Source organism: Macaca mulatta, chromosome 18 (genome assembly GCF_049350105.2).
Source record: "Macaca mulatta isolate MMU2019108-1 chromosome 18, T2T-MMU8v2.0, whole genome shotgun sequence".
NCBI classification, from domain to species: domain Eukaryota; kingdom Metazoa; phylum Chordata; class Mammalia; order Primates; family Cercopithecidae; genus Macaca; species Macaca mulatta.
This window is the reverse complement of record NC_133423.1, coordinates 57471784-57494938: the sequence shown is the minus strand read 5'-3', so window position 1 is coordinate 57494938 and position 23155 is coordinate 57471784. Positions and strand designations below refer to the sequence as shown.

At 39.1% G+C, this 23155-nt stretch overlaps 1 protein-coding gene across 7 annotated transcripts in view; it reads left to right on the top strand.

Annotated features, from left to right (window-relative positions):
- The window catches only part of MAPRE2 (microtubule associated protein RP/EB family member 2), a 163998-nt gene that overhangs the window by 2149 nt on the left and 138694 nt on the right, over positions 1 to 23155 (top strand). For 3 of the 7 annotated variants that reach the window (XM_077974655.1, XM_077974654.1, XM_077974656.1), the window contains exon 2: positions 11239 to 11335. The exons of the other annotated variants lie outside the window; for them this stretch is intronic. The gene's annotated coding sequence lies outside the window, so the exon portion shown is untranslated. The remainder of the gene's footprint in view (positions 1 to 11238; positions 11336 to 23155) is intronic. 7 annotated transcript variants of the gene reach the window in all.

The window sequence follows — 23155 nt, the reverse complement described above, 5'->3', positions numbered from 1 at the left end:
GAAAGATCGAAGCTTACTTCAATGCCTGGTTTCTGCACTGTTGTTAAGGGAAACGGATAGAAACTTCCATTCCTGTGATGACTCATGTGTAGCAGGCAGTAGGGAAACCCAGCAGAAACATACTCCAGCAGCCTGGTGAGTCAGCAGGCTGCACAGCGATCCCAGTGAATAGGAAGTAATTACAGCGAGTAGTTTGTTGACAGGCACAAACTCCACTCCTTTGAAAGCACATTTTAATATCTGATCAGGATCTACTAGCTTGCAGGAGCCACTCCCTTTAAGTACCCCATTCTGCCTGTTTCATATAATGCCCTCTTCTGTTAGAAGGGGAAACACAAAGCTAACTAGACATCCTGTAACTTCCTTGGTGGGAAGCATATAAAAAAAAACTGTTGGGAAAGTGTAAACTGGTTTGGGTTATTTCAGTTATGTGAAGTAGGATGAATATGTAACACATAACTTTTGCATACAAAAAAGTCAAATATTACTTAATTATACATCCAGGAGTGGATTAAAGGATCTATTTAAATAGAAATGGTTACACTTAACATTTTACATAAAACCTTGTATTGGCTATTAACCAAAGGTTTCTTGCCTTTAAAAAAAAGTCATCCCAAAAGAATGACTCCAGGATAACCTGTTATTTCTGGTTCTTTGCATCTTTAAACAGGTTATCTTAGAGTCGTCAAAAAACAAACTTTCTTTTTCTTCTTTCAGTTTTAATACCAATAAATAAAAATAGTGAAGACACTATTTTTAATGTCACTGTCACCCTCTGTACTGTTGTCTAAATGCTTTCTTCCCCATCCTGAATTTCCTTTTCTTTTTTTTTTTTTTTTTTTGAGACGGAGTCTCACTCTGTTGCCCAGGCCGGCACAATTTTGGCTCACTGCAACCTCTGCCTCTGGGTTCAAGTGATTCTCCTGCCTCAGCCTCCTGAGTAGCTGGGATTACAGGCACACACCGTCATGCCCAGCTAATTTTTATATTTTTACAGAGATGGGGTTTTGCCATGTTGGCCAGGCTGGTCTTGAACTCCTGACCTGAGGTGATCCACCTGCCTTGGCCTTCCAAAGTTCTGGGATTACAGGCGTGAGCCACGGCACCAGCCCTCAATTTCTTTAAGGAGGAACAACGGTGTCTTGCACACAGCAAGCACTCAATATTGTTGGCCGTTGAACTTCATCTGAACCTCTCTTATAGCATCTATTGTAGCTTGCTTGGTATTCTATTTTCTCGTGGGGGCCTTAATGTCTGTAGTCCCCAAAGCAGGCGCACAGACTTTGTGAGTTACTGATACTGCTTGTTCGTACTGAAGAGTATCAAAAGTTGGGGAGAACACTGAAAACCAAAGCTTCCTGAGTACATTCAGTTTGTTGTTTTCCAAGACAGACATTCCAGATATATAAAAGCCGAAGTCCTGTTACAATTCTTTCTTGTTATGATAGCTCATTTGTTCACTTACATTTTATACCCAACAATTTAGCATTTTGAGCATAACTAATAATTATTATCACATTTAACCACACTCTGATGGGCCAAAGAATCACTTCACAAAATTTCACTCTCTGCTTATTATTGTGAAAAACCACATATGAATTTAATGAGCTAGGAGAGACATTATAGAATAGATTGACAGTTAAATAGCTTTTATTTTCACCCGTGTATTGCCCATTGAACTAGCATAAGTACATTTAAATCGCCAGCATATTAAAAGTAAGAAGTTGGATGTATTTTGTGATAAGTACAACCAAAACTATATGTTAATAAGAATTTCCAAAGGCCAAAATGATATAAATGCATTCATTCTCACTTCTATGTAGCTTAGAAAAAGAACTGGAGAGGCACTTCTGAAATGTCAACACCTTTTTGGGACGCATAAGAGATAAAGTAATTTAGAAAAACAGAACTAACTTTGGGAGGCCAAGGTGGGCGGATCACCTGAGGTCAGGAGTTCAAGACCAGCCTGGCCAAACATGGTGAAATCCCGTCTCTACTAAAAAATATGAAAATTAGCTAGGCATGGTGGCACACTCCTGTAGTCCCAGCTACTCGAGAGGCTGAGATGAGAGGATCACTTGAACCAGGGGAGGCAGCAGAAGTTGCAGTGATCCAAGATTGCACCACTGCACTCCAGCCTGGGGAACAGAGGGAGAGGCCATCCAAAAAAAAAAAAAAAAAAGACTAATCAGATTACTTCATATTAGTGAGAAACTGTTTCTCAGAGTATGATATATACCTAGCTCTGTAATATTTACAAGTAGGCTAAAAGGGGTAGAGTAGGAGAAAGTATGTCATCTCAATTTTATAAGCTCTAAAGTGTTTGAGAACAGGTGAGAACCACCCAGTCTTGTTACCTTAAATTTATACAGCCCTCTGGTCTTATTAACATATCAAAGCTTAAACATAATTGGGTAAATGGTATTCCCAGGTGCCAAATTACGCAAGTGAATCCAACAAGTTAGGTGATCCCGGCAATGCCAAGGCATTGACTCCTGGATTATTGACTCCTTTTCCAGTGTTTATTGCATCATATAGGTTTTGATGCCGTCTTGCCTTGAGGCTTTGGCTACACAAGACTGGTTTGAATTAACTCCTTCCTCAAAAAGTAGAAACTACTCTACTCACATACATCATTCTCTCAGCGACTTCATTCTTTCTTTCTTTTTTTTTTTTTTTTTTTTTTGAGCCGGAGTCTTGCTCTGTCACCCAGCCTGGAGTGCAGTGGCGCCATCTCAGCTCACTGCAAGCTCCACCTCCCGGGTTCACTCCATTCTCCTGCCTCAGCTTCCCGAGTAGCTGGGACTACAAGCACCTGCCACCACACCTGGCTAATTTTTTGTATTTTTAGTGAAACGGGGTTTTACTGTGTTAGCCAGGATGGTCTCGATCTCCTGACCTCGTGATCCACCCGTCTCAGCCTCCCAAAGTGCTGGGATTACAGGCGTGAGCCACCACGCCCAGCCAACTTTATTCTTAAGTAATTAACCTTTGGAATTAACCAACCCCAAACATTTTGAGCCATCTTTAGCTTTTTATCTAGGTAACCATAATAATAAGTTCTTCAAATCTTTTTCCAAGTCATAGAAGTGTAAACTTTACTAGAGACCCTTACAGATTAGTTCCACCACCCATAGAAATCTTAAATGCCTGGTGCCTCTTCACTAAGGAGTCTTCCAATTTATGCTTGACTGTCTCCCTCAAAGCACATTCCCATCTCTCCTTGTAGCATTCACCTATTGGAGGCCACAAAGAATACATCCAACTCTATATAATTCAACTGCAACCATCTTAAACATTGAAAGAGAATTTATACTCTTTAATCTGAGATAATAAAAAGTCTGGCTTTGGTATTTCAAACCTCTTCATTTCACAAAATTTTTGTTCCAAATTTGCAAGATTTGAGAAGTATCCAAAATTATGTTTCTTATACCAGAGCTTTATCGAATATAATTAATTGGTAAATTTGCTTCCAATAAACCTAATCTAGTAATCTATCACTTCTAAAATCACTGACAAGGCCGGGCGCGGTGGCTCAAGCCTGTAATCCCAGCACTTTGGGAGGCCGAGGCGGGCGGATCACAAGGTCAGGAGATCGAGACCACAGTGAAACCCCGTCTCTACTAAAAATACAAAAAATTAGCCGGGCGCGGTGGCGGGCGCCTGTAGTCCCAGCTACTCAGGAGGCTGAGGCAGGAGAATGGCGGGAACCCGGGAGGCGGAGCTTGCAGTGACCCGAGATCGCGCCACTGCACTCCAGCCTGGGCAACAGCGTGAGACTCCGTCTCAAAAAATAAATAAATAAATAAATAAATAAATAAATAAATAAAATAAAATCACTGACAAACTTCATACAATTACATTAAGCTGTGTTGAGATGAAACTCACGACTCCATCTGTTTCTAGGATCAGCAAACTGTGACCCATTGTTTGTTTTGTATGACCTTGAAGCCAAGATGGGTTTTTATATTTTTTCAGTCATGGAAAAATATTCAAAGAAGAAAATACTTGAGGACACTTGAAAATTATATAAAATTCAAATCTCTGTGTCCAAAATAAAGTTTCATTGGACTGCAGCCACACTTATTTGTTGACATCTTGTCTATGGCTGTGGCAGCATGGAATTGTTGAACCAGACTGTATGCCCACAAAACCTAGAATATTGACAGCAAAACTGCAGACCTCTGATTTACCCCAGTTTAACATACTTCAAATTTTAAATAAAAATTTCTTCACTTAAAGCCTTAGTTTTTTTTGTTTTTGTTTTTGTTTCCCTTAGAGAAGGTTAAGAAAAAAGGAGTTATCAACTATAGGTCAACTAATCACTAAAAATAAAAGAGTTTATTTTCATATTCTTCTTGTGTACGTACTTTGCAAAAAGCAGTATATTTCTAAATATATGAATTTTAGTGATATGGTCAACCGTATAACTTCTGAATCCAAAAAGCCCAAATAGTGCAATACTAACTAGTAATCATTTCCAGAGCTCTAGAAGATGTGAAAGCATGTCCTTAAGAGCCATCCCAGTGTGAACACTTCCCTTAACTCTTTAGCCAATGTTTTTCCAACCTATGAGGGCCTTCATATGCTTGTTTTAGTATATTAAGACATAATTTGGAAATTTATTCAGATTTAGAAATTTTTATTGACTGTCACTTCAAACACTTAACATGATGTGGAAACTTGCTGTTTTTGGAAATAGCACTACTATTTTCCTTTTCATTTAATTACATTTATTTTATTTTGAGACAGAGTCTCATTCTGTGGCCCAGGCTAGAGTGCAATGGTGCGATCTCAGCTCACTGCAACCTCCACCTCCCAGGTTCAAGTGATTCTCATGCCTCAGCCTCCCAAGTAGTTGGGATTAGAGGCACACGCCACCATATCTAGCTAATTTTTATACTTTTAGTAGAGATGAGGTTTCAGCATGTTGGCCAGGTTGGTCTCGAACTCCTGACCTCAAGTGATCCACCTGCTTCAGCCCCCTTAAGTGCTGGGATTACAGGCATGAGCCACAGTGCCTGGCCTGGAAATAGCACTACTTTTCTAAAACATACATTTAATGTAAATTGCTTGCTACTTGTAATGGCAAGGATCACTAAATCCTAAAAAGATATACACATGGTTACTAACACTGCTAAAGTTGACATTATGCTGTGGACAATTTTGTTTAAAATTTCCAAATTCAAAAGTAGACCAGATTATAATCCAGAAATTCCAAATTCATCTTAAATTATTTCCAGTCTGCTCAAAGCTGGAAAGATTACTATTAAGATTCTAGAAAGGATATTAACTACATTGATGGGAAGGAGTCTCAATTTTTTATTTTAAGTGTTGCTTGTCATAAAACTTCCTTCAGCTAAAAGAACTTCCTCCTTTTGATGAATTGTTAATGTCACAGAATGGGAGTTTGCGATGAGTTTCACTTAGATAATAGAGCAACTTGAAGGGTTGTATATAACGGGTGTTCTCTTCACCCCTTCCAGAATCAGCTGCAATTTGTAGACTGAAAAGACAAAGGGATTCCTTTTTCACCAAATCAAACAACACATTATACTTAATGTAAGTTTTGAGGTACCTAACATCAGCTAAATTATTTCTAAAAACAAAAAATTGTGTGTATTTAATCCCATCCTAAGACTATTGATAGTAATGGCATGTTAGGTCACTGACTTCCACGTTAACCCCTAGTGCTTCTGATGGGGGAAAGGAGGAAAGGGATGGCTGGAGATTGATGTGTAACTCCCATGCTGACTGGGTAAGGAACCAATCCAAGTGAAATTAACTGCCCTTCCTTATCATAATCTAGATTCACATTTTAATAATATATTATTTAATATATTATATACATTATATATTGTATATTTTAATATATAATATATATTTAATATATGAGATATAATATATATTAAATATATAACATAATATATTTTATATATAATATATATTATATATAAATTATTATATATTTGTTTACTACCTTGTTGAAATCCTTAATAAGCTGTCTCTTTTAACCCCCTAGAAGAGAGGTAAAATATCTTCCAGGTATGAAATATATAGCCTGTTCTATACACATAGCATTAATAGTTCTCTCCAAATTAATTTCTAAAATTAGAAAATAATTAGACTTACTATATTTTTACTACAGCAGGGACTTCATAATTATCAATTGCTTAAACAGAGGCAAAACATCCAACAGTGTTCTGCTAACAGGCAAACCTTGGCCCCAACTTACTATAAACATCATGGCAGGAATGACTATCGGTATTTGAAGTAGGTAGGAGGTGGGTAAATACACAAGAAAAGGCACCTAGAAATGAGTAGATGCCTTTGTTTTGCTGAAGTACCCGAAACTATTTACTGCACATCATACATAAAAATGAAATCAGAGGATTAGCTTGCCCCTTTAAAAGCTGGTAAAGGCTTTCAAAAACTGTTAAGAGATGACAGGGCCTGAAACCACCTTGTACATTCCTTCCTTCTTTCAAAGATCATCTTAAATCTGATCAACTTAACAGCATTTGATATTAAGAAGGAAAATCTTTCATGATTCTTACCAAGAAACTACTATCTTAGCTTTCCCACTGAGCTGCTTCAGCTCTCCATAAAGTGGAAAAAAAGAGAGACCTGAGAAGGAAGACCTTGCTGGTTTTGCTCCACCTGGTTCTTCCCGGGAAAGAAGCTATTGATATAAGTAAGACTCTTCGGTAGTTTCACTTCCAGCTTGCCCTCTATCGTGATTTTTTTAAAAGTGTGGTCTCCTGGGCACAGATCCCCTAAAAGGAGCGTCCACAAATTAGCAGCCGTAATAACCACGTGTGTGATGTAGTATTGGCAAATCCAGAAGCAATTCTCTCTACAGTTGAAATGTTTAGGGAACATGGTCAGTGGGTCTGTTAATTCTCCATCCCAGCACCTGGGCTTCAGCACTTCAAGATAAATTAGAATTTGGAGGTATGCTTTTCTCTAGGGTTGCAAGGTAAAATACAGGATAACCAGTTAAATTTGATTTTAGATAAGATTTGTTTTAATGTATCTGAATTTGAATTAACTGAGCATTTCATTTTTTTATTTGGTTTTTAATTTTTATTTTTGCTAAATTCAGCAATCCTACTTTTATGATACAATAGATTTCAAAATGACTAGCTTTCCTGGTCTGTAAAAGAGCTGAGGTTATATTTATGAGATAATGAATTAAAAATGTCTTAGCTGCCTTCACCTGCTAAAGGAAAAAAGTCATTAACTGAAGTTTTTTTGTGCAATGTACTAAACTGAGAGGAAATAAAAAGTAAAACAAGAATTAGAAAATTAGCAATCTTTTTTATTTTGTAAGATATTTTAAAGTACTTTCTATTCTTTCATCAATTTTTTGATAGAATAAATACTTCAATAGGTATATTGTTAGTTCAAGTAGGGCTAACGTGAGCAATCCATCAACGATGTCAACAGTATGTTCTTAATCAAAATGAGATTCCAAGTGATTGCAATGATGCCTTGCTACCCAGATGAGGCATCAGCATCACCTGGGAGTGTCTTAAATGCAGCATTTGAGGCTCCATTCCAGACTTCCTCAATCAGAATCTTAATGTTAACAAACAAACACAGGTGAATCTTATGCGTGTTGAAGTTTGAGAAGCCCTGAACTAGAGGATTCACTTTTCCCACACATTAAATTGGTATTTTTGTTTGATACCTTGTTGAATAATCCTTAATAAGCTGTCTTTTTTCACCCCCTAGAAGATAGATAAAGTATCTTCCAGGTATGAGACCACTGTATTTCTATTTTGTTCATATAAAATTCCTTAATGGCCATTTATAGTATTATGAATCAACTTGAAAAAATAATTTTTTTTTGAGACAGAGTCTCTCTCTGTTGCCCAGGCTGGAGTGCAGTGGTACAATCATCATTCATTGCAGCCTCCACCTCTTGGGCTCAAGTGATCCTCCCACCTCAGCCTCTTGAGTAGCTGGGACTATAGCCACATGCTGCCATGCCCAGCTAATTTTTGTATTTTTTGTAGAGATGGGGTTTTACCATGTTGCCCAGGCTGGTCTTGAACTCCTGAGGACAAACAATCCACCCACCTCGGCCTCCCAAAGTGTTGGGGTTACAGGCATGAGCCACCACACCTGGCCTATAAGTCAACTTTTTCAAAGACTCTCATGGAATAAATGAACAGCCTAATATGTAATTCTGGATTGTCCTTGATTATTAACCTGTTAATTAGGTGGATCACAATTGCTGGCACTCAGATCACCAGCAAATCTCTTTTGTTTTTCATTTTATTATTGTAACTTACAGAACAGTATTTATATACCAATACCACATATTCATATACTTGTATCCCCAGATTCCTCTAAAACTGGACAAAAGGAGATTCAGTTGGGTCTATGGGAGATTCCAAACTATTCTTGTGAAATTTAAAGTTTTTTAAAGTAACAAAAAGAGTCCATAGATAATTCTTTTTGAGTTCTAAAACCTAACTTCTTTATGCCTGCTTTCCTGTCTTTTAGAAGTTATAGTATTATATCATAGAATGAATTCTGAAATTGGAACAAGAATGCCAAGTAGCTGGAGTTTTAAAACTAGTTCTGCTGCTAACTGGGTGACTTTAGAGATGTTATTAATATCCTTCATCAACATCCTTCAAATTGAGTTTTTTCATCTGTCAGAGAAAGCAAAGTCTGACAAGAGTTACGAGATCAGATAATGTTTGTGTACATCTTTATGACTGTAGGATGTACAGTGATGTCCTAAGACTTGTTTAATAATCTGCTTCATGTAGGGCTGGCAGTTGACTATTATAGGATGTGGTTTCCTGCAACATGCCTGATTTGGAAGAAGGGTGATGTTCATTTAACTGTTCCATCTACACACTGGGAACGAAGCCACAGAGCATGTATCTTACATGTAGCTGCTGGCTATATATGTCCACATCAGCCACACACTCCCTTCTGCTCTCCGAACCTTAAAGTTCTCATGGCTGGGGAACAGTGATGTGCTCCAGGGTACCAAGCAATGGATTCCTCAGTAGACATTGCTCTGTGAAATCAAAAGACAGGTTTTGTTTTGTTTTGTTTTCTTCTTCTAGAATTCTGTATAATCTTGCCTGCACTCTTTCTCAGGAAATGATTATTACTACATTATTACATAATTGTGGTTAGTTATTAAGTAGTTTTTTATCTTATCCAATCATACAACCCCAAATTGGAAGAGCCTGCATGGTCATTTTCTTAAAACATCCCAGGGTGGAATTTCCCCCACTAGCACGCAAAGGAGAAATCTATTTATCCTTTTGTTGTTTTAATAAATAAATATACATTCATTAGTGAGAGTTCAAACCAAAAAGCATGGGTGTGGGAGGAAGTACTCCTAATGTTAACCACCCTTGTGCAACTATTGCAAAAACTATTTTTATTACTGTGTAAAGTTCTTCTTGTCTGTATTTACATTCAACAATATCTTGCATAAAACATTTCCTTAGCATTTTTAATGTTCCCTTTATCCAGCTTAATGTCTCTAGCTTTGGCGTCTTTGCCTGTGCCTTCTCTCGCTCTTCTGTCTTGGATGTCTTAGTTGATTCAAGTTTGGACTTTGTCTTATCTCAGGTTCTTGGTATGCAAAATGTGTGATTCACCTGTGTGTGGTGGCTCATGCCTATAATCCAGCACTTTGTAAGGCTGAGGCAGGAGGATTTATTGAGGTTAGAAGTTCAAGACCTGCCTGGGCAGCATAGCAAGACTCTATGATTACCAAAAAATTTTCAAAAAATTGCCAGGCATGGTGCCATGCTTATAGTCCCAGATGCTTGGAAGGCTGAGGCAGGAGGATCACTTGAGCCCTTGAGTTCAAGGCTTCAGGGAGCTATGATCACACCACTGCACTACAGCTCGGGAAACAGCGAGACATTCTCTCTCTCTCTTTTTTTTTTTACTGTGGTCCACTGACCAGTGGCATCAGCATCACCTAGGAGCATCTCATAAATGCAGAACCTCAGGGTCTTCCCCAGACATCCTCATTCAGAATCTGCACTTTAGGAGGATCCCCAGGTAATTTATTGTTTGGCATTAATATTTGAGAAACATTGATATGGAAAGCCTTTCCTAACCTCCTAACCATGGCCTCCACCCATCTCAATGGAGTGAGTTAGGTGACCCATATTTGGTTTGCTTTTCATTCTCCCTGCATGTCAACCCATTGAAGATTGCAATAAACTTGTATTCATCTCCATATCCCCAGATTCTAGTACAGTGCTTGACACAAGATTTTAACTTTGGGAATTGTTTCATTTTCCAATACAATGATTTGTAGATGAAGAATTGCAATGAGAATCTTCTTGTGCACTCAGAAGGGGTGCTCTCCACCATGGGACTGCAGTCTGTTAGAGGGTGCCCTTTCGTTGCAGTCTTTTTTTAAAAAAACAGGCTTGGTGGGGAATGCTTCTCTCTGAATAACTTCTGGAAGTCCACTGCCAAAACTTTATTTCTTCTGCTTTGTTAAATACTAATACCTCTGGGAGGAATGACATTTGAGGCTTGGTGTGAGAGTTGACCAGTTGGCAGGTTTTGGTAAGGGTTTAGGAGGAAGAGAATGCTTATCTGACAGGAGAGGATAAGGAGCACTAGGAAAGATATATGGTGGACTGTTGGAGAATTGATTTCTAACTCTGACAGGTGTTGGGATATTTTTATCTGGAATCTTAATGTAGGTCATTTTTTTTTCATTTAGAAAAACCAACATTTCTTATCTAAAAATCTCAGATGTGACTTTTTTCTCCAATCCTGACTCTCATCTATGATAAATTTCATCTAGCACTACATTCAATGTAAACCACTGATGCCCTAGGGAATTTTTTTAGATGTTTGTTTTAAAATTTTAGACAGTCAAAAGCACGGTACTTCTACACTGATGTTTCTAAGTTATATTAAGATTTATCAGGCTGGGCATGGTTGCTCATGTCTGTAATCCCAACACTTTGGCAGGACAAGGCAGGAAGATTGCTTGAGGCCAGAAATTCAAGGCCAGCCTGGACAATATACTGAGACTTCATCTCTATAAAAAGAAACACAAAAAAACATTAAGCAATAACTGAACTCTAGGGAGCTTTCACTGTATCCACGGATCCCTTGGTCTTTTCATTGTGGAAGGAATGTTTTGTGAACTTGGGGACAGAAAATGTGATGGAGGGAGAATCAGCTCCTGAGCCTCTGCTTTTTGTTTTTCAACTTCTATTTTAGGGCACGTGCAGATTTGTTACAACGATACGTTGCAGGATGCTGAGGTTTGGGGTACAATTGAACACATCACCCTGGTAATGAGCATAGTATCCAACAGGTAGTTTTTCAACCCTTGTCCACTTCCTCCTCCCTCTTTCCTCCCCTCTTCTTCCTCTTCTCTCTCTCTCTCTCCCAGTTACCTTTTATAATCTCCAGTGTCCATTGTTCCCATCTTTACATCTATGTATACCTAATGTTTAGCTCCCACTTCTAAGTGAGAGTATGCATTATTTGGTTTTCTGTTTCTGCGTTCATTCACTGAGCCTGTTTTGAGTAACAGGAGAGACTGATTAGAGCTTTGGAACCAAGTTGTGCTCAGAAACAAGAAACGTCTGTCCTACAGAACTATTATTTGCTTTATTTGAAAGGAACAAGAGGCTCCTGGTACTGCTTACCAACAGCTCTCACAATTAGCCACACAGACTGCAAGACTAAAAGGAGTATAATTCCAGAATGTGTGGCCTTTTTTCTCCTCTTGGGAGTCTACTGCTATATTATACTTACCCATCATCATGGGCACAGCTCCAGGCGAGTTGTGAATTGGGGTTAGGTTCATCTCTTTTGTGGAAGAGTATATCAGGCTTTCTGGAATCTCTTATCTGAGTGTCTGTGATGATACTATTCATGGTAATTTGCCCAGACCTGGGACCTTGGGTGGGGTTTGTTAAGAGTCATCTGGCACCTTTAGAGTATAACTTGTTGAGCAATCTGATGCAGGTAAGCCACATGGGATAGGTAAAACAATTGTTGTGTACTGTGCTCTATAACATCAAGTCATATTTTGAGTCATATTTTCCCTTGGGGTTTGTGGCCCATCCCAGTGGGAAGAGATTTTTAACACTATATTATTGTGAGGCCTAGTGGTGTTTTAAGTGTTGCTATTGGAATCTGAAAGCTGTGTGAATTTTTTTTTGCTTTTTATATTTCGGGTTTTCTTTTAACGTTAAAGAATGATTTTTAGCCCTAAGCTTTGTTACCACCCTGTTAATAATTTTGTGTGACTTTGGTTGAGCAACTTTTGAACGCCGATTTCTCTAGCTGAAAAATTATGTAAATATTGTTACTCATCATGAGTAGAAGCTCTAGAGATTAAAAAATTAAAACAGCAAAAGTATTACAGACAAGTAAAATTCGAGAAATGATAAAGTGGAGGCAGCAATAGCTACCAAAATATTCAAAAGAAAACGTGAAGTAAGACAAAGAATGGTTGTTTCTAACTACCCCTCTTAGTTCAAAGTCTGTGCAATGATCTTCACTCAAAACTTTTGCAAGTTGGGCACGATATCATTCTTATTGTACTTTATTATATGAACAATAAGTCAATTTGAACTGATTGTCAAGGGACCTAGTTCTTGCCCCAGCTGTGTTTAAAGTACAATCTAAGCCAACTCAATTCACTTTTGTGACCTCCGGTATCACAATAAAATGAAAACATCCTACATAACTTTACCCATCCTCTCTCCACAAAATATCCCAGTGCTTTGAAAGGTGCTTGTTAATTCATTTTCTTATAATAAAATATAATAGAAAATAGAGTGGGAACTATATATTTTTTCCTTTGGGGAATCCATAAATTACATTTTAAACATGAGGAAAATATGCAGTTTTGATAGTCCATTAGCACACTGAATTCTTTAAATTGGAATAGGCAGATGCAGTGATAAGTTTAAACATCGATTTAACATATGGAGAATGCCATTATAGCTGTTCAAAATACGAAAGCAGTGTGATTTCCGGCAGATCAGACACATTTTAAAAAGCACCCACTCAGAAAACTTCCTGAGCTCACGTTTCCCTGTGCATGTGGTTTTTAGTGTTGGGTTGCCTCTCCCTCGGTTGGCCTAGGCTGACAAATAAAGAATCCATATATCACGTCTCATTAGAGATAAGGGAAGACATGGAAAAAGCAGAACCACTGATGGAGTACAGGAGTGAGTTGAATTGTGCTGCCTCAAAATACAGGTCAAGACACTAAGGCTTGAATCTTGTGAGTTTGTGCTGCTGCACAATTAGTAGACACTGATTTATTTATAAATGAATGAATGAGTGAGACAGGATCTCACTCTGTTGCTCAGATTGGAGTGCAGTGATACAGACATAGCACACTGCAGCTTCAAACTCCTGGCCTCAAGTGACCCTCCCAAATAACCGGCAATATAGGTGTACACCACCATTCCCGGCTATTATTATTATTATTATTATTATTATTTTACTTTTAACAGAGACGAGGTCATGTTTTGTTGCCCAGGGTGGTCTAGATCTCCTTGGCTCAAGGGATTTTCCTGCCTCTGCCTTCCAAAGTGTTGGGATTACAGGCGAGAGCCATTGTGCCTGGCCTGGGCACTGATACAGCACCTGCCTGAGGCACCAGAGCATGCAAGAACAAGAAGAAAATAGACTTAAAACACCAGGAGTGAACCAACTATAACAACCTTTTATTTGAGCCTAATCAAAGGGACTTCCCCTTTTTAAGAGTGTAGTTGAGTCATGCTAGTGAGTATAGAAAGACCATACATCAACAGTTGTGAACAGAAGTGGGAATCATTTCTTCTCTTATGGCCCTGTCACCTAAAAATTAATGCCAAATGATGCCCAAAGGGGGGTCTGTGATGAGCAAAGCCTTCTCCTGATTGGGCCGTGGTGTTACTGTACTCTGGACCAGAGGTACAGCTCCATGACACTTTCTCACTCCTGAGGGGAACAAATGAAGCTAGTTGTGTTCCACCCATCTTGAATGTCTGGCATAATTAGAGGGTTGACAGAGAGGGTCTCACAAAATCAGTACATAACTCTTGAAATATATGCCCTTCATTATTTATGCCAAATAGCAAATTAAATAAATCATAGTGTTTTAGAGCTGAGAGCAACCTTGGAGATCATCTCATTTAATCCATTTTATAGATGAAAAACTGAGGCATGGATTTTTTTTTTTTTTACTAAAACCACTCGTAATTGCAAAGTTTTAAAAGTTTATAGCACATCATTTAGTTTTGACAGTGTTTTGCGGATCATCTGAGCTGCTTCCTGGCTCTCCAGCACATTGTACTAACTGGGAGGATGGGGAGACATTTGCTATCCCCATGGGGAATGAAAAAGGAAACCATGTGGGATGGGGAGGAGCAAGAAAGAAGAAAAACCAGCTTCTCTAGGCTCCAAAAAATTTGAGGGAGATAAAGATATTAAGCACTGTGTTAGATGAAGTGATAGCTACAAAACATGTAATCCGTACAACAATCTTATGAGCACTATTCAACCTTAAGCTAACAGAAGAAGTCTCAGCTGTGGTCAAAAGATAGTTTTGTTTTTTTGGTTTCTGTTTTTTGCTTTTTTTTTTTTTTTTTTCTTTTCCTAGGCTGCCAACCTTAGAGAGATGGTGGTCAAACTGGGGCTTGCCAAGGTCATGTATTACAGAAGAGGCAGCAAAAAAGGCCTTGGCAGGGCCAGAAAGGCCAGAGAAGGTCCTGTTCCAAGGATTCCTTGGGGCCCTTTTCATCGAGGCCACATCCACACCATCCCTCAAGATAGGTATTCCCTCCTATTCTGTTTAAGCTGTTAGTTTTCCCTAGATTTCATTCTATTTTAGTATTTTATATCCCTATAATCAGGCCCAAGGAGAAATGTTCAAATTCAATAATAATAATGATAAATGTAATAAGTATTTTCCATGTACATAGAAATTTATAGTTGCTAAAGAATTTTTATATGTAGCAGCAGCTCTTTAAGGAGCTGTACTTTACAGAAAACTGTAAAAACTGGGTCCCAGAGTTTAAGTGGCATGCCCAAAGTCACATAATTGGGAAAACCTCAAACCCAGGGAATGATATCCCAAGTCCCAATGCTCTTTATACCAGGCAGCTTTACAAATGATAGTTGGATTCTCAGGGTAGCCCTCAGAGATTCCTTTAACCCATAAAGGTATTAAATTATACCAGTATCTTAACCTCTAACCAACTCATATTTCCGTGGAAACATGCATAGGGTTTTAAAAACTTAGTTAAATACATTTTCTGGACACATCTCCCTGTAGATGAGGACTCCTGATATTCTAGCATCGGTGGCCGGTTCTTTTCCCTCAGTTTGAAAATGCAAGTGCACCAAGAGAGGAATGTTACTATAAAGTGTAGGCAATCTCAAAAGTCATTTTGAGCCTGATACTTTTAGGCAAAATAATGGTCCCAGTACAGTATACAGTTGTGGAAACAAGTAATGCAAAGTTTTTAAGTTTTTTAGCTCATTGTTTGCTATTCACGGAATTTGGAAGGACATCCAAGCATCTTCCTATCTCTCAAGCACGCTGGATATATGTGTGGCAGCTTCAGCTGATCCAATTGTCTACACAAAAAAATAACAGTGCCCTCATTGAGGGTGCCCATTTAACAAGATCCAGAGACAGCCATCTCGGTCCGCAGAGAAAAAAATAACAAATTTTTGTTAAAACATTCTCTAATGCATTTGCACAAACTCGTTAATCAATTAAATACATATCATCTTCAAAAGGGGAGAACTTCCCTAAGAACCTGGAATTCTAGGTGAATATGTCACCACTGGGGGCTAGGAATAAATACGGGAAGGAGGAGAAAGAAAAAAGTGGTGTGCACCAAGGATGGACTTCACATCCTTAGTTTTGTTTGTTTGGTGGTTAAGGTCTAAGCTATATGTTTGTGTCCATTGTTTGGTAGTAAGGTCTTAGCTATACATTAGTTTGTCTCAGTTGGGATCATGTGAGTGAGTGGCTCCTTTACCAAGTGCATGTTAATCTGCCACCATAGCAAATTTTGGAAGGAGCCTGAAGCACAGAGAGTGTGTGTGTGCCTTGCAACTCAAGGTGTGGTCTCTAGACCAGCAGCACCACCTAGAAGATTTTAGAAAGGCAGATTCTCACACCCCTCAACCCCTAGACGTACTGAATCATAACCTGCATTGTAACAAAATTCCCAGGTGATTCATAAGTCAGGAAAGCACTGTCACAGATGAACCTGATAGTTAAAATGCTTGTTTTTCTCTAATTTTCAGAATGAGAAAAACAAATGATCTTCAAACTCTATATGCTCTTGAAGAAAACAGCAGTCAGAAATTTTTCCACTCCTGCTGTCAATATCATTGCATTCACAGCGCTGTGATATGATTATTTTATGTCTATTACCTCGGTGGTCCCCAACCTTTTTGGCACCAGGGACCAGTTTTGTGGAAGACAGTTTTTCCATAGACTGGGGGTGGGGTGGAGGATGGAGGATGGCTTTGGGATGAAACTGTTCCACCTCAGATCATCAAGCATTAGATTCTCCTAAGGAGCATGCAACCTAGATCCCTTACATGCACAGTTCACAGTAGGGTTCACGCTCCTATGAAAATCTAATGCTGCAGCTGATCTAACAGGAGGCAGAGCTTAGGTGGTTACCCAGCTGCACTTAAGTCCTGGGTGGCTGTTCTGTGTCTTGTTCACCCTTAGAATCCCAGCACCCAACATGGTACTTGGAATCTAATAGGTGTGTATGGCGGTACTCAAGAGTCCCAGCTTCAAAGTACGACAAACATGGGTTGGAAGCCTCAGTTCATGCATCTATGAGATGGGATAAAGAATAACACCTCTTATAGGCTTATTGGGAGGAGTAAATGAACTGATGCATGTGGCATAGCAGAGCACTTGGTGTGTTGTAGCTACTCATAAGTGGCTAATATGTTGATCAAATGAAAGAATAGAAACCTTGTATACAAAGTCTTCAGCAGTCTAAAATGTGGTGCTCTGTTGCTTCAAATATATGAAATTGCATTTAAAAATAGTATGCAAAGGAAGCCTGATAAACATAGGAAAGAGCTAGAATAGATCCATGAGAAAAGCCCGTGATTTGGAATCACAAGACCCGTGTTTGGGTTCCAACTCTCTCCTTTACTAGCTGTGTGATCTCATGCAAGAAAGAAGCTTCCTGAGCCTCAGTTTCTTCACCTAAAGGGTGGAGTTAATAATCCTCTTCGTTTCATGGCGTTATGCTTTAAAAAAGGGGGTGGGAGGTTTACAACTTGCAACATTCATTCATTATTCATTTTTGTATCTCTTATTTATTTTTGTATCCTCCTTATTCATTTTTGTATCCCTACCTCTCCTGACAAATAGCAATGGTCAATAATGCCTGTTTGCTCGAATGGATTACAGCATAAACTCTCAAGGGGAATGAAAACTGGATATTGCAATGGCTTGTGGCCTCCAAAGGTTAACTTTTATGGACAAAATCTCATTCCATAGCATTAGGGAATCCTAAAGGATTTCTTAGCATCCTTAGGGGATAGAAAGGCTCCTTGTGAGTGGGGAGGAGGAGTGAGGAAGATGATTTTTAAAAACTTTGAGAAGCACAATTAGAGCTTTGACTCTTCAACTTGGTACCACATAAGAGCTCTTCAGGAAAAAGCATAAGGAGGGAAAAGCAGCTAACTAAAAGGCAAGCAGAGTGAACCTCTAGAAGAAGTCATAAAAGAATTACCATTTTAGCTGGGCGTGGTGGCTCACACCTGTAATCCCAGCACTTTGGGAGGCTGAGTCGGGTGGATACCCTGAGGTCAAGAGTACGAGACTAGCCTGGCCAACATGGTGAAATATGGGCATAGTGGCGGGCACCTGTAATCCCAGCTATTTGGGAGGCGGAGGCAGAATAATCTCTTGAACCCAGAAGGCTGAGGTTGCAGTGAGCTGAGATCACACCACTGCACTCCAGGCTGGGCTGCAAGAATGAGACTCCGTCTCAAACAAATAAACAACCAAAACGAATTACACTTTCAAGATCTGGGTGATGTGATATATATAAAATAATTTTGCAAAACTAAGAGCTATAAACAAGTATAATTACTAAAGGAAAAGCCTTTAAGAAGTATTTTCAAGTTCTATATGTTACCTGGATTTATTTCCATTAATACATTGATTTCCCCAGTAGTTATTTTATCCCTGACGGTGTAATTGGGGTACCTGCTCCACAACTTCACTGGGATATTTCCCAGTTGAGTGGAATTTAGCATGATTTTTTTTCTATCAAGGAATTCAGTTATTTGATGTGGCCCCCAAACCTTTTGAAAGTAGATTCCTTTGTAAGGCAGACCCCATAGCAGGAACCCCAAGAGCAGGGCTGTTTGTTGTTATATCAGCATCCTGGGGTCTTCACATTGGCTCAAACAGGAAACTGATGCACAGAGGCTATGCAAACATTCCTACAGGTCTCTACAAATCCCATTCACTCACTTTTACCAGCTTTTTTTTTTTTTTTTTTTTTTTTTTTGAGGCAGAGTCTCACTCTGTCACCCAGGCTGGAGTGCAATGGCACAATCTTGGCTCACTGCAAGCTCCACCTCCCAGGTTCATGCCATTCTCCTGCCTCAGCCTCCCGAGTAGCTGGGACTACAGGTGCCCGCCACCACACCTGGCTAATTTTTTTGTATTTTTAGTAAAGACGGGGTTTCACTGTGTTAGCCAGGATGGTCTCGATCTCCTGACCTCATGATCCGCCCACCTCGGCCTCCCAAAGTGCTGGGATTACAGGCGTGAGCCACTGCGCCTGGCCTAATTTTTGTATTTTTATTAGAGACAGGGTTTCATCATGTTGGCCAGGCTAGTCTCGAACTCTTGACCTCAGGGGATCCGCCCAACTTGGCCTCCCAAAGTGCTGGGATTACAGGCGTGAGCCACTAAGACTGGCCGAAGTTGCAATTCTTTTTTTTTTTTTTTTAAGACAGTCTCACTCTGGACTTGGCCAAAAATGTTAAAATATAATTTGAAAAGATTTCCACAGAGCACAATACAGCACAAAAGGTCACAGCAGCCCTTGATACTCAATGTCTTTTCAGCCCTTTTGCTGCTGTCAAAGTCTTACTTAGATTTCACATGTAACCCTCAGTATGTTACTGTGTTCCTTCTTTGCATGGTCAAAGGAGTTACAGACTATAAAGACAGCAAGCATGGAAAGCAGGGCTTTAGTTTCCACTGTGACCCAGACACTAAACTTGAACCCTGGGCTCTGAAATTGAACCTGAAATCGAACCTCTCTCTGTGCTAATTTGCCATGTAACATGCATTCTGCCACGTAACATGCATTCTGCCACATTTCATCATCAATTGCACACATGAGGAGAGGAGCTATTCTATGCTTATGACTTTATTTTCAAAAATATCTGATTAAAAATGGATGAAAGGATAAGTGAAAATTATGTAATTATAAAAACACTTTACAGAACTATATGTGTTGTTTCTCATATATGTAGTTTTGTCTCATGTAATTTTTTTGAAAGAATTTTACTTTTGTACATTGAGCACTATAAATATTCTATTCTAAAATAGAAAGGGCAATCTTAAAAAATATTTTAATTCTGATTCACATAGAAAGTAGCAGATGGATAAATGATGATTCCAAGAAGAAAGGGCTAGGCTACATTTGTATGAAAAGAAGTGAATTTTTATTTTATTGTAGCTATCATTTTAGGTATTTTCTGGGGATTATCTTTTATTTTTATAGAAACCTAAATCATAATGACCATCAGTTTATGACATCATTACTATTCTTAATATATACCACCAAAATCCATTTAGCAGTGAGCTATAATTTTTTTGAAGTCCTTAAATATACAATATAGGTCATTTGGTAGTTTGTCTTTCTTAAGGAGAAGAATGAGTTGTACCAGACTTAACCCAATATTCAGTGTAATCTGACCTCCTTTACTTGCCAGATACGCTCATTTGGTTTTTGGTTTCCCTGATGTGTGCTCAGCTCTGTGCTTCCTGGCAGTCTTGCCCTGGAGGATTTGCACAGGAGAGGGGAGGGAGTCTAGGCCTCCCCTCTGCTGCCGCTAGAGAAGGCCCTGAGCCCAACCCAAGACCACTAATTGAGGCAGTGCATGGAGGCAGGGCTTTCTGAAAGATTAATATCTAGTAAGCTCCACCTCAGGATTAATGGCCTGTGACCTTCTGCTAATGCTGCAAGCTGCTTTATTCCTAGAAAGCTATGGACCTCCCACACTAAAGAATGTGATCTACAACTGAAGGGATTCAATATGTCAAAGTGGCCATGGGGAGTTTGGAATTCAGGATACAGCTTATTCTGGAGATCCAAAGACAGCTTACTAAACTCCCTAGAGGAAAATATGAGCTCCGGCCCCAGTACTGTTCTCTTCTTGGAAAAGCTGTGAACAGTTGGGGAGGTGGTAATGCTGTTTCTTTGTGAGGAGGATGCTTTAGCCTTGTGTTGACCAGAAGCCTCATTGGTTAAGCACATAGCAATGAAGAAAGAATGAAATCTTCTTTCAATGGCATGGCATTATTTGAAATATTTTTACAAACATGTTTTTCATTCTGATGTACCTTTCATGTTCCTGTAGTTTTTGTGGCCAGACATGAAAGTAGCAGTCTTTGCCAGAGGATGGGGGGACTCCCCAGCTAGGATAGAGGTTCCGCTGCTGTGCCTTGGACATGGGATGCTGGAATTCTGGATTTGTTTGTCAAAGAAAGAGGATTTGACATTTCTAGAGGATGGGGAAAATGGACCTTTGTAGAAACAGAGAATGTGCTTTGTTAAAGAGTCATGACTCTTATCCTAACAAAGATATTTGGTCTTTTCAATGAAAACAAAACCAACAAACGAGCAGAGCCATAAGCCAGAGAAAGCAGCTGGCTTATGGCTGCTCATTTCTGAGGAGCTGCCCTAGTGCCCAGAGTGGCGAAAGGATAAAAGTCAATGTGATCTTTCCAAACATGAAGGGGGACTTGGCAAGTTCCTCTGTGTGTTGGCAATTAAAGTTCTGTCGTTATTTAGTGTATGGTCCAGTTTAGAATACAGAACACCTGCCTTGTCATCCATAAAATAGTACCACAAAGGATAAAATTCTACTCCATACAGGTACCTGTAGTCTCAGTGACTTGAGATCCATCCAGAGGCAGGTGGATCGCTTGAGCCCAGGAGGTCAAGGGTGCAGTACATGGGGATTGTGCCTGTGAATAGCCTCTTGTACTCTAGCTTGGGCATCACTGCAAGATCCCATTTGTAAAAATAAATGTTAAATATTCCATTTCTACGCAAATAAGATGTGGACATTTTGTAAGATTTTGAAAATTCCTAGATAGTGTGAACTTAAGGGTATGAGAGATCCGTTAAAAAATACAGGATGTATTGGCTGGATGCCATGGCTCACACTTGTAATCTCAGCACTTTAGGATACCGAGGCAGGCAGCCTCACTTGAGGCCAAGAGTTCAAGATCAACCTGGCCAATGTGACAAAACCACATCACTACTAAAAAATACAAAAATTAGTCTGGTGTGGTGGCACATGCCTGTAATCCCAGCTTCTCGGGAGGTTAAGGCACGAGAATCGCTTGAACCCAGGAGACGGAAGTTGCAGTCAGCAGAGATGGAGCCACTGCACTACACAGCCTGGGTGACAGAGCAAGACTCTGTCTCAAAAAAAAAAAAAAAGATACATGATGTATCAAGCTGCTATTTCAAACTCACTTCTGGTTTTGAATATGTGTATTATGAATTTTAGTGGATTGAGAAAGTACATGAGGGAGAAAGGGGAGTAACAGCAAAGAAAATTCCAACATAGGCAAGATTGGATAGCAAAACACTGGCAGTGGTTTCTGAATGCTAAGTTAGTGGGTGAGTTATTTTTTTTCTTGGATCTGTGCAAAATGGAGCAAACTCCTGATCCAGCTTGCCCACTGCTTTGGGGCTTTTGCTTTTCTTTGAAAAGGTAAGAAAATAAAACTGAGGTATCTTGCTCAATTCTAGTTCCTGTCCAATTATCTGATTTAAAAAATATATACATTTTGAGATAATTGTACCTTAAGATGTAGTTGTAAGAAATAATATAGAGAGATCCCATATATTCTTTATCCAATCTGCCGTGGTAGCATCTTGCAAACTTATAGCACAATGTCACAACCAGAATATGATGTCCATGCAATCAAGGCTCAGAACATTTCCATCACCACAAAAACATTTGTGTTGCCTTTTATAATCATACTCATTTCCCTCCAGCCCTCACCCTCTCCTCTTAGATTAGGCAACCACTAATCTGTGCTCCATTTCTATAGCTTTCCCATTTTAAAAATGTTAGATAAATGGACTTAGGCAGTATATAGCTTTTGGGGACTTTCTTTTTTCACGCAACCTAATTCTCTGGAGATTCATTCCGGTTGTTACTTTCTGTCAATAGTTGGTTCCTTCTTATTGCTGGGTAGTGTTCTGAAGTTTGGATGTAGCACAGTTTGTTTAACCATTAACCTGTTGAAAGATATCTGGGTGGTTTCCAGTTTGGGGCTACTAAGTATAAAGCTGCTATACACAAGTTTTCATTTCTCTGGGGTATATGCCAAAGTGAGCAATTGCTGGGTGATATGGTAGTCGCATGTTTAACTTTTAAAACTACAAAACTGTTTTCCACAGTAGCTCTACCATTTTACATTCTCACAAGCAATATATGAGTGATCTAGTTTCTTCAAACCCTCGCCAACATTTGGTGTTGTCGCTATTTTTTATTTTAGCCATTCTGATAGGTATGTTGTGATGTCTCATGTAGTTTTAATTTTCTTTTATCTATAGGCTCATAATGTTGCATATCATTTAATATTATTTGCTCTCTATATATCCTCTTCAGTTAAATGTCTGTTCATATCTTTTTCCCATTTTCCAACTAAGTTGGTTTATTTGGTTGCATTTTGAGAGTTTTTTATTTTAGACACTAGTTCTTTGTCAGATATTGGGCTTGCAAATATTTTCTCCTAGTTTATATCTTGTATTTATATCCTCTTCACATGGACAAAAGTTTTTAACTTTGATGAAGTCCAATTTACCAATGTTTCCTCTTACAGCTTGTGTTTTTGGTGTCAAGGTTGAGAACACTTTGCCAG